Source organism: Hibiscus syriacus, unplaced genomic scaffold (genome assembly GCF_006381635.1).
Source record: "Hibiscus syriacus cultivar Baekdansim isolate YM2019G1 unplaced genomic scaffold, ASM638163v2 tig00112411_pilon, whole genome shotgun sequence".
Classification (NCBI taxonomy): domain Eukaryota; kingdom Viridiplantae; phylum Streptophyta; class Magnoliopsida; order Malvales; family Malvaceae; genus Hibiscus; species Hibiscus syriacus.
Genome location: NW_024063326.1, coordinates 40,014 through 51,375, shown reverse-complemented (window position 1 = coordinate 51,375; position 11,362 = coordinate 40,014).

Here is an 11,362-nt window from a genome sequence, read left to right as displayed (position 1 = left end):
GTCAATTTTTTATCGAAGAGTTATAAATACAGTCATGAATAACACATCCAATAATTATATAACTTGAAATATCATATACCACATACACTCAAATTAAAAATCAGAGTAAAAAATTACCTATAATCATATGATGAAAATTAAATCAGAATAAAATAGTTAAATTTTCACATTATTTAATTATGTTAAATGAGACTCGAACTTAAAGTTTTAAAGTATCTACATGTTAAAGTTAAACAAATATTCCAATCTCTTCTTCATTCTTCCGGGATGCTTTGAAGCTCAGGACTCCAACAATGGCGGCTCTTCTTAGCTGCGTTCGATGCTTTCATAAGATGTTTTCTTCGAAGAAGGTTTAACCGTTCTTCGACAGACAGCGGCGGCGGCCACAGATAATTTGCACTAACCTTATTACCACGGCAGCCGGCATTAATTTTTCCCAGCATTTGTTTCAAATCTTGCTTCCTCACAACGATCTTCACCCTCAAAACTCCATCGTTGTCGACGTGAGAAACGACGGCGCTACCGCCATTGTTAGCCTTCGCGATGACTTCCAACAAACTGCTTCGTAAAGCTTTCTGGTTTCGAGTTCTCAACTGCTTGAATTCTCTCTTCGGTGATGCCTTTGCTTCCATTTTCTTTCTTCCTCAACGAGTTTATGTTTTGTATTGGTTATCGTCCAAAAACTTTGAGGCTTTTATATATAGCATTGGAACTTTCACATCGGTGCAAGGTTGGCAAATCAAATATTAAAAAATATGTTCTCACCGATAGGTCCGATGGAATGATATATTAAATTCTTTAAGTTTAAGGCTTCGAATTATGACATTACAAATGAAATAAACTAAGTTGAGAAGATCGTCTTTATAAATGAGCCTATATAATATCTGATTTGGATTAATCGATTAATAGATTAAATTCCGATAATTAAAAACAATGAGTTTAAATTGCAACTGAAAATTACGTTAAAAAATGTGGAAAATGGATGGTAGTTGATAATGTTGGTAGAGTACCGAAAATGTCTGTTAACCTAGCTGAGCATATATAATCTAATGGATGCATGTGCTATGGCATACGAAAGCCAAAAGAGCCAATAATGTATTTGCATTGAGGGCCTTGGCTTGCCTCATTTGTCAACCAGACTCGTTTACTTGTAAATCGAAACAATCCACACACATTTCTGGTTTTTTTATTATTTTATTTTAGGGTGTTATTTTATTGAGTCCTTAATTATTAAAAGTTACAAAATGATCCCTTGAATATAAGGCGTTACTTTTTTGAGTCCCCCAACTATTAAAAACTATAAAATAGTCACTCGACTATTCATATATTTCAAACTCGTCTTTTTTCGTTACAAAATTGTCTGTCGTTTGAGATGGACATTAACTTGCTCACTAGGATATGATAAAATCTAATCTCAAAATTACTCAAGCTATATTTTGTGGATCGATTCTTTGTTTACATTATGTCACCGAGCTAGTGTTTGAAACATTATGACGTTGAGCCAATGCTTGAAAGCAACGACGGTGCCGTTAGACATAATTAATTAAAATGTGATTCTATCATATCTCAATCAACATGTTACATCCAATTCAGACGATCATTAATTTTTTAACAAAGAATAATGAGTTTGGAACATATAAATAGTCGATTTATAACTTTTAATAGTCGAGGGACTCAACAAAGTAGTGTTCTATAGTTAGGAGACTATTTGTAACTTTTAATAATTGGAGGACTCAACAAAGCAACACACTATAATTGATGGACCATTCGTGTACTCTACCCTTTGTTTTATTGTCCATTATTCATTAATTTATTCAAGTTTGTACTATCTTCTCATGAAAAAAAAAAAACCTTTTGTTGCGCTGGATTGAGCAACTCGTTTACGTGAAGGGAGGGCCTCAGAATCAGAGATTGTGGGGTTTTTTTTAACAGTTTCTAACTTAATCCAAATACTATAATAATAAAATTTGATTTGAATTTAAAAATATTTTTATCTATTTTAAATTGGTTCAAAAATTTAATTAAAAAGACAACTAAAACCCTACTCGATTTAGCATAATTTCCATTTTTTTCATATTTCTTTTGTCAAAACAGAAAAATAATTAAATAAATATTAATTTATTCAATTCAATAACATAAAATTAAATTAATTTTTTTATTTAATACCATAATTCTAGTACCTTATATGTTAATTTTTTACATATAATTTTACCAAAACCTAATTAATAATATAAATACATAAAAATATATTTTTCGTAATTATCCTAGGACAAGACGAATTCTCTCTAAACTTGACCCGGTCAAAATTAAGAGAATACTCATCCCCACCCGGAAACCTAAATTTTATAAAACAAATACAACTCAATCATATTGAATTAGGTCAAAGCCTATCGAATTCGATTTTTCCTACTATTTCTATTCAAAATTCTTAAGAATTTATTTATTTAAGGTGAAAAACTAATATATCTGCAAATTTATCCGATAATAATAACGTGTGTGTATATGAAATATACTCGGACTAGAAAATCAAATTTGATAGACACGAACTCAAATTCTAACTTTGATTTATTATAAAAAGTTAGGCTTAATGCACTTTTTAGTGCCTAAACTATAACTCAAAATACGATTTGATACCTAAAGAATTTTTTATTAAAGAGAAACACCTATTTTTATTAAATCTTCAAACACGACCCAAATTGATAAGTAAAATTTAAAATAATTCAAACACGAAATGATTTGAATTCAAGACTGGCCTCTAATATAAATGGTGAGTAAAATTTTAAAAATCCAAATTGATATGATCCAAAATTATTTTGACTCTATATATATTATTATTGTTAGTAGCACTGTTTGGGTGAGCAGAATTGAAAGCAATTGAGATAATATGGTGTGAATGAAAATTGTCAAATTGTTGAGCTGTGAAACGGCTGTGTTTTGGGATCAATCATTCTAGTAATCTCAGCTAACTTCAATTCTGATTCCATACCTTAGTGTTTAATTAACCTATTTTATATACTAATAAGATGCACCAACCTTCTTTTATGCCTTTTGATATGTGAATTAACAATGCCTTCTCTCTTTTTTAATTTATATGATAGAATGAGCAGAGGTTTTCAATGATTGGCATCAATTATCATTTTCCCATCAAACTTTATGCACTCTCATTATCATTAATCATTGGATAATTAATTAGAATAAATTATTCACGTTATTTGGTGCAACATTTATTTTTTAATTATATTTTTTTATTCTTTTAAAAATTTATGTTTAAAATTCATCAAGTAACCCCGTGGTAAGAGGGAATGTTGTTCTCCTAGAGATTCTGGATTCGAACAGCTGCGTCTTTATGGTGTGTGTTGTTAATGGTTAAAAAGATTCTAAACGAATATCATTTTGTAACTATTCAGCATAAAAATTCATGTTTGATATTTGTATATATTTCCAATATATATAAAAGATTATTTTTAAATATAATATCCACTTTCGAATCCAATAATATAGTATTTCTAACTTCTAAGAATAATCCTACCATGTTAGGTTTCTGTGGCGCTTTTCCTTTAGGTTTGTTGTAGTGTTAAAAGAAGTTCAAGGATGCATAGAATTTAAGAACTTGTTCTGTATTTATAAATTTTATCTTGTCTTATTTTTTAATAATTATATTATTAAAAATTAAAAATTAATCATATATATGAGAAGTGTGTTCGGAAAATCAAATAGAAATTGAATGTAATTACATGTAATTATATAGATGAGGGATATTTTGATTTATGAGTTCCGCTCGATTAATGTAATTAAAGGCTCTAATTATACGTTTCTCTATTTTTTAAGGACAAGAATGATGATTTGTATAATTACATGAGTAATTATACTATTCGATTATTATTATTATTATTTAATATATTATAATATTTATAAAATATGTAAATGTTATCCTCAGTTCGTAGAATGAAAGAATTTAAGATTTGACTATAATTGACGTAGGGTACATGAACCATTAAGCATGGTCTTCGCTGAACCAAATTTGACACGGGTGGATAACCCTATTGTTTCTACCAAGCTTAATGGTCATCACTAATGAACTTCAGTACTTCAACGAAGGAGGCTTCCTGATCTTAGTAGCTTGCGCGAAGGTATATCCTATCTTGATCAGGGTCGGGTCGGCGTCCTTTAATCCTCCGAAACAAAGGCCGAAAGGTAGCCCTACCGTGTTGTATCTGGCCGGGACAATAATACCTGGGTATCGACCCCTTGCAAGCATAAAAGAAGTCGATGAAAAAGGCGACAACAACGCCTCTAGCTTGTGCTCTCTCATTAATTTCTTGAACCAATCACTTGACATTTTTGCTGGTTCAGTGTGGCTTCCTCCTTTTTGCTGATGCCTTTGGTAGCTTCAGCGTCGAGGAAATGTTTTTGGCCATATTCCTTGAATTTTTCCTGCGACCATGGTGATTTTCTGTAAAGAGTTTCTTATGTTGAAATGTTTGGACTTGTCAAATCGGTCGAATACGCGTTAGATAAGTATATCTCGAAAGAGGAGCAACAAAAACAATGTTGAAATACTCTCCGGTTTCGGAAGAAGCACCATTTCATTCCCCTGGCTTTAGTATTATTTGCATAGCAATTACTTTGATATGAACTTTCTAATATGTTACACTGCTATATATGTCAATATACTTATCAAATTGCAATCCATTGTTTTTTTTGTTCTTCTATTAATCTAGGACAATAAGGACAATGACAAGATAACATCGTTGTTTTTTAAAGTCGTTTGTAGTTTTGTGCATAAAACATTTTTTCCTTTTGTTGGACAGACGGTTGCCTTGGTTCAAAGTTTGATGATAGGGAGAGCTCCTTCAAATACCAAAGGCAAAAACAATAGCAACGGTACAGGGGTTTAGATATAAGAAAATCTGTAACACCCTAATTTAGGGGTAAAATTTTCAATAATTTTAAGTATTTAATTAAAGTCGTATCAAGGGAGAATTTATGGATCAAATTGTAAAATTTTCAAAGTTGCAGTTCGGTTTCTTAACCTGTGGGAAGTTCAGAGATTTATCCTTGAATTTCCCAATTTTACCTGGTAAACTAAAACCCGGTTAACCCCCAAAAATCCCCAAAATTTAAACTCGTGTAATCCTTAACCCCAACTACACCCCCCGGTCATCGTCTCAATTCGTCGTCGTTCGGCCGCCCTTCAATACACTGCCACCCCTGTTCGAACTGTCGTACTCCCCCGACCAAAGCCCGAGCATCGTCGTGTTGTGAAACACCTTATATCACCGTGAATCGACGATTTTCACATGATGGAAATCCCAAAATTTCACTGTTGTTTTCATCGAATTCTGGTCGACCTAGTCGGTGTTGCCGTTCACAGCTGTTTCCATCGGCTTTAACGGTGACGTGCACAAAACTCAACCGGTTTCGTTCCTTGTTGATGCGTCATCGCCAATCCGACCGTGGGTAAGTTTTAGGTTTATAGTTTGGTTAATTTTCTTTCGATTTTGGTTAAATTTTGAATTGACATGACTTGTTGATGGTGTGTAGATGCTCCGGGATGAAACGGCCCGACTCGTTTGACCCGACCCAAACCATTGACTTTGATCAGTCAAACCGTTGTCTTTGACCGAAAAAGTCAAATTTTTTAAAAAGCCCTATTTTATGTTTTTCGATGTCATGATTCCGAATCCGAATTCCGTTTTTCCAAATTTGCACCCGATAAGCATTTTTTCAAAGTTTTATCTTCGGATTCAAGTTGGTTTCTCATTTAAGTTCAGTTTCTGACGTAAATTCGTTTGGTATGTATCCGATGAATTATTGGACGTTGAATTAAAGTTCGAGGACGATCGAATGGAGTTTTAATGTTCGATCGGTGGAGCATGGAAATCGATGTAATAATTTACTACCTTTTGTATGCTTTTCGGAACCCATTGATAATGATAAATGCATGAATGAAAATGATTGGTCCATTAGGTGTAGTTAATTATCATTGGACTCATACAAAAATTGGAATAAATAATGAACACAATATAAGATTCTACCGGCTCGAAAAAGAAATTGGTAGACTAATCAGAAACAAATTTCAGTTCAATTAATTAATCAGTAAATCAATCAATCTCAGAACGCGTAAATTCTGATTAATCTCGTTAAAAATTAAATGATGAAAATATTTAGATAAGAAATTACCAAGAATAGTATTATGATGTAAAATTACGAAATTGCCCTTGTACTGTAAAAGGACCAAGACATCCCTAGTAATGAAAATAACCTCCAGTGATCAAATGAACAATGTACTCTGAATTCTAAAGGAACTAGAATGTTTTCAAGTCTAAGTTATCAAAAATAATGACACTGACAGAATTGAATGAAATGACGATAATACCCTTAAAGTGTAAAAAGGAATATGGATGACTATGATAATGGAGACGAACTGATAACTTATCATGATCCATTGGAATATTGGAATCACTGATCAAACTCCTGATTTATTTGGAATGCTCCTGAAGTGTAATACGATTCGAAACACGCCCAAGCCCTGGAATAACTAATATCCTCAACTCTGAAATGAAGAAATCAACCTCGGATGTCAATATGACTATATTATATAACCAAGTTAAACTGAATGGAAGTACAATATGTATTTGAATTTCGGAAACGATAGAACTACTCTAGAAACTCCGAAGTGATCGGGGTAACCTTTACTACTAAATGACCTAAGTAACTTCAATGACTTAGGTTTAAGTGAGTGACTTGGATAAGTCTGGAAACGCTGATGAACTTACATGATATATCGTCCGTAAGGGTTATAAACCACGAATCAAGTACGTCGACATTTTCTGATAACGTTGAAGTGTATAAATGAAATAAAAACCATTGAAATGTATGTTCGTCTCCCTAAGACCCATTCATCGATGATTATGAAGATGATCAATGGACAAGAGTTGTTTGTGTTAAAAAGTGAATACTCTGGAAGTGCAATGACACTACAACAAAACTGGCTTTTGCAGCTTTTTTTTACCTATAGCGGAGTTTTTAAGCGCCGCAAAAAACACTTGCGGCATTAAGAAAAACGCCGCAAAATGCACCGCTGAAAATAGGGCCGCTAAAGTTCGCGACGTTTGTTAACAAAAAACGCCGTAATAGGTACTTATATTTAGTGTCGTTTGTCTTAAAAACGCCGCAATATGTGTTAATATTTAGCGGCGTTTTTTCACAAACGCCGCAATAAGTGTTGATATTTCGTGACATTTTTTTATGCAAACACCGCAATATATCTGGTATTTAGCGGCGTTTTCAGGGTACAAACGCCGCTATAGGACTGGTATATAGCACCGTGTTTAGGATACAAGTGTCGCTATAGGTCTGGTATATAGCAGCGTTTTTAGGATACAAACGCCGCAATAGGTCTGGTATATAGCGGCGTTTTTAGGATACAAACGCCGTTAAAAGTGTTAATATTTAGCGGCGTTTTTCAGATACAAACGCCGCTAAATATATGACATATTGCGGCATTTTTATTACAAACGCCGCTAAATAACACAGAATTTAACCAATTAAAATTATTGTCGATTACCCCAAATCTATTTTTTCAACCTGTTTCATTATCCAAGAAACATGACAACAATAACATCAAAATCTATATCAATAACAAGCAACATCAAATCCAATATAATAAATAAAAGTTTTCATTTACGTAATATAAGTTCAGTTAAACACGGTTCAGTAACATTAACATAATGTTGATAACATAAATGAAACTATGATGGTGGATTTTGAGGTTGAGTTTTCTATAGCATCTGCATCATATCATTCAGTCGTTTTTCAAAGTCTTCACATCTCTGCTGATATGTTGCTTCTCTTTGTGTTGTCGCTGCTTCCCTTGCTTTATTTTCCACTTTCATGTTAGCCATTTGTTGATCCATATCAACCAACTTTTGTTTTAAACGACTAACTTCTAATTGGGAAGATTGAGACTGTGATGACGTGTACTATGATGAACTGGATCCAAAATATTTGGTGGGAGTAACAAATGATCCTTGACAGCGCACCCGGCCATATCTTTCAGGACCTAAAACGTCATTAATAGATCGGTTTTCAATGTCATCATCATTAACAAGACCTTGACTCGAACTAGTAGCGTGATACTCTGCCCTTTTCTCCCTCAATTTTTCCTAATAATAAGGTGAATAAATAATTAAAATGGAAAAAATGTCATGGAACAAATATAAATAAAGTCAGGTAAATTTAAAACATCTACCCAATAAACGTACCATAATTTATGCAGCTTCAGCAGTCATAGGAGTGTCATCCTTCTTCGTATGTGTCATGTCGAATAGTTGGATTCGACCAACTTTAGAACCGGATGTATTTTCCTACAATGCACCATAATATAATTACTATGAGTTAGTATGTACATGGAATACAAAAAACAATGTCAATAATCTATAATACCTCCTCATTAGCTATACAAGCAAAGCTCTTCGATCCCGCCGTGTGCGTAAATTTTTGTTGTTGCCTGCTAGCAACACCAACATGCTCTCGGTCCTACAATGTCAAACAAACACTTTTAATTATGATTTATAATTCGTTACAATTATTAATGAAAAATACATCATAACTGTCCTTTTTGTGAACTTCAAAATCTGACTGCATCTTCCCATTGGTACCTGAGCATTCCAGGTGGGACTGTTTGTAACTTTTCTTCTAGGCTGAGATCATTCTTGAAGTATTTCTTCTTTAAGGAGATCTTGTGGTCCCTCCATTTCTTCCCTAACGCTTGCTTCACATAATTGTCAGAGACATCTAAAGAAAATTTCTCCCATATAGCAAATAAGTGTGCATCGTAAGTATACATTAGTATTGAATTTGTATAGAGTATATAATAATAATGACATTATTACCTTAACAAAATCCAACGCCTGATTTTTGTTACTATTAGGCATTTCGCGCCACGACTCATAATTGATCGGTAACAGATTCGCATTACATCCAACTATGCCTAAGTAACCTGCTAGAAGACGTGCTTCTGGGCCAATAGGTTGATCGACATCATTTCTTGAAACTTTGACACGATGCCCAAGAGAAAGTTGATATAATTCCTTCAAAGTTGTACATCCTCGAGTCTTGCGTGTTCCAGTATTTTCAACTATATAAGAAATTATTAAATGTCAGTGTTGAAAATGAACAAAGTAGTAAATAAAGTTTCGAAGATTACCTTGAATTTCTACTTCTTCTTCAACAGTTTCAGGAACTTCGGAGGACTCTGGTGCGTTTGATTCCTCGTTATTTCTTTCTTCATGGTCTTCAGAAGCTCGAACAACCCGCAAATCAATAATTTTTCTCCTCGGCATGATATATGTAATTGTTGGGATTTTTGGAAGCTCGAAACGACAACCGGAACGATTTTCAAAGAGGGGTCGGAACGGTTTTGTGTTTAGGGAGTAAGGAGATTGAAAGATAGAGAATTGTACAGCGATTTATAGTGGTTCGACTTTCTCAAACAAAGTCTACGTCCACTACCTTAGCTCCTCACCAAGGATTTTCCAACAAATTCACTAATTTGTTCTTTCTTTTGAGGATAAAGAGTAACCTTACAAACTCCCTAGTTTTTCCGGGCTAAACTAGAACCTTTCCCTAGCTTTTACACGGGATAAGCTAGAACCTTTCCCCTTTACAAAAGGATAAAATAAGTAAACAAGAAAACCTCTCTAAGGTAGGTGTTTACAAGATTGAGCTCACAAGAACAAAATATATACAAGAGAAAGATGAAATAAGAATGAAAAATTCTTCTCTTGTGTTTGATTGCTTGGATAGTTGTTCTCTTACTTCTTCAAGTGTCCTCAGCTTGTATTTATAGCTTGGAATGAGTTTGAAGTCGTATATAGCCGTTTGGGGATGATTTTTATACTCAAAATGTTTGCCCAGAATAGAGGGAATCGGTACCCCTTCATAGGGAATCGATACCCCTTCATAATATTCAAATATTATGACCGTTGGGCTATTGAACAGGGGGGGAATCGGTACCCCCTGGGGGGGAATCGGTACCCCCTGGACATTCTGTTTTTCTCGGAGGCAAAAACCTGCAGGGGGGTATCTGTACCCCCTGGGGGGGGTATCTGTACCCCCTGGGGGGGAATCTATACCCCCTGGGCAATCTTGAAACCCCTTAAAATATTTTTGGCTCAAATCCGAATTTTAATTGATTTTGAATTATTTTTGAAACCTTTTAAAAACTTTGAATAAATTCAATTAAGTCCAAAAACATTTTTTAAATTCAATTCAAGTCCAAAAACCATTTTGCCTTAAATTGTTATATCGAAACATAGTTCAACAATCTCCCCCTTTTTGATATAACAAAACATTTGAAAAATTGTTTTTGACAAAACTCCCCCTTAGTAAAACGTTTAATGAAAAAGATACTAGTTGTTGGAAAACATATGAAAATGTTAAGCTCCCCATTTTCTCCTTTTTCATTAAGAAATTGAATTTTTCAAACCATAACCTCTCCCCCTTTTTGTTATATCAAAAATAATTCAATAAACAAAAATAATTCAAAATAACTTTGGAGAGTAAGTAGTAAATTTGACATTTTAAAAATCATTTGAAAAATCAAAACTCCCCCTGAATAAATGCATTCCAAATAAAATTAAGCTTTTAAGTTCATGACACTTAAACAAAATATTGAATTTCTACAAATAATAACAAACATGTTAGAGGCACATGAAATTCAATATATCCAAGTCTAAAATACTTTATGCAATACCAGTTGTTGAAATTTGATATTAATACCAATTGTTAAAATTAAGTGCATATGCATAAAGTTTTCCAAAAATGTTATGCATTTGAAAATTTTGATATCAATTGTTAGAGAGATATCATTTTCATTTAAACCACATGCATAAACATTCAAATTTAGGTCAAAAATTTTTAAAATTTGTAAAATCAAAGTATTTGAACAATTGATATCAATTGTTAGAGAGATATCAATTGCATTACAACCAATTTTGACCAAAATTTTATTATGATGAACTAAAAATTTTGAAAAATTATTAAGACATTAAAATGTTCATCATAATTTCTTTTTAACATACATGAGATTAAAAATAATACATAATTACTTAAAATCAAAACTCATGCATGCTTAAAATTAAATGAGCAACCAAATAACCAAAATTAAAAGCATTAAGCTTAGAGGTTACCCATTCCTTTTTCATGTGTGGCTAGAGCATCTTGAATATCATCATCTTCATCACCATTGCTCACACACACCTACAAGAGACATTCATTTCGATTTTGGTATCCAAATTGCTTTGGATCCTTGGACGTTAGTTTCAATGCCCCTTGTTCCTTTCGGAACCCATACTTG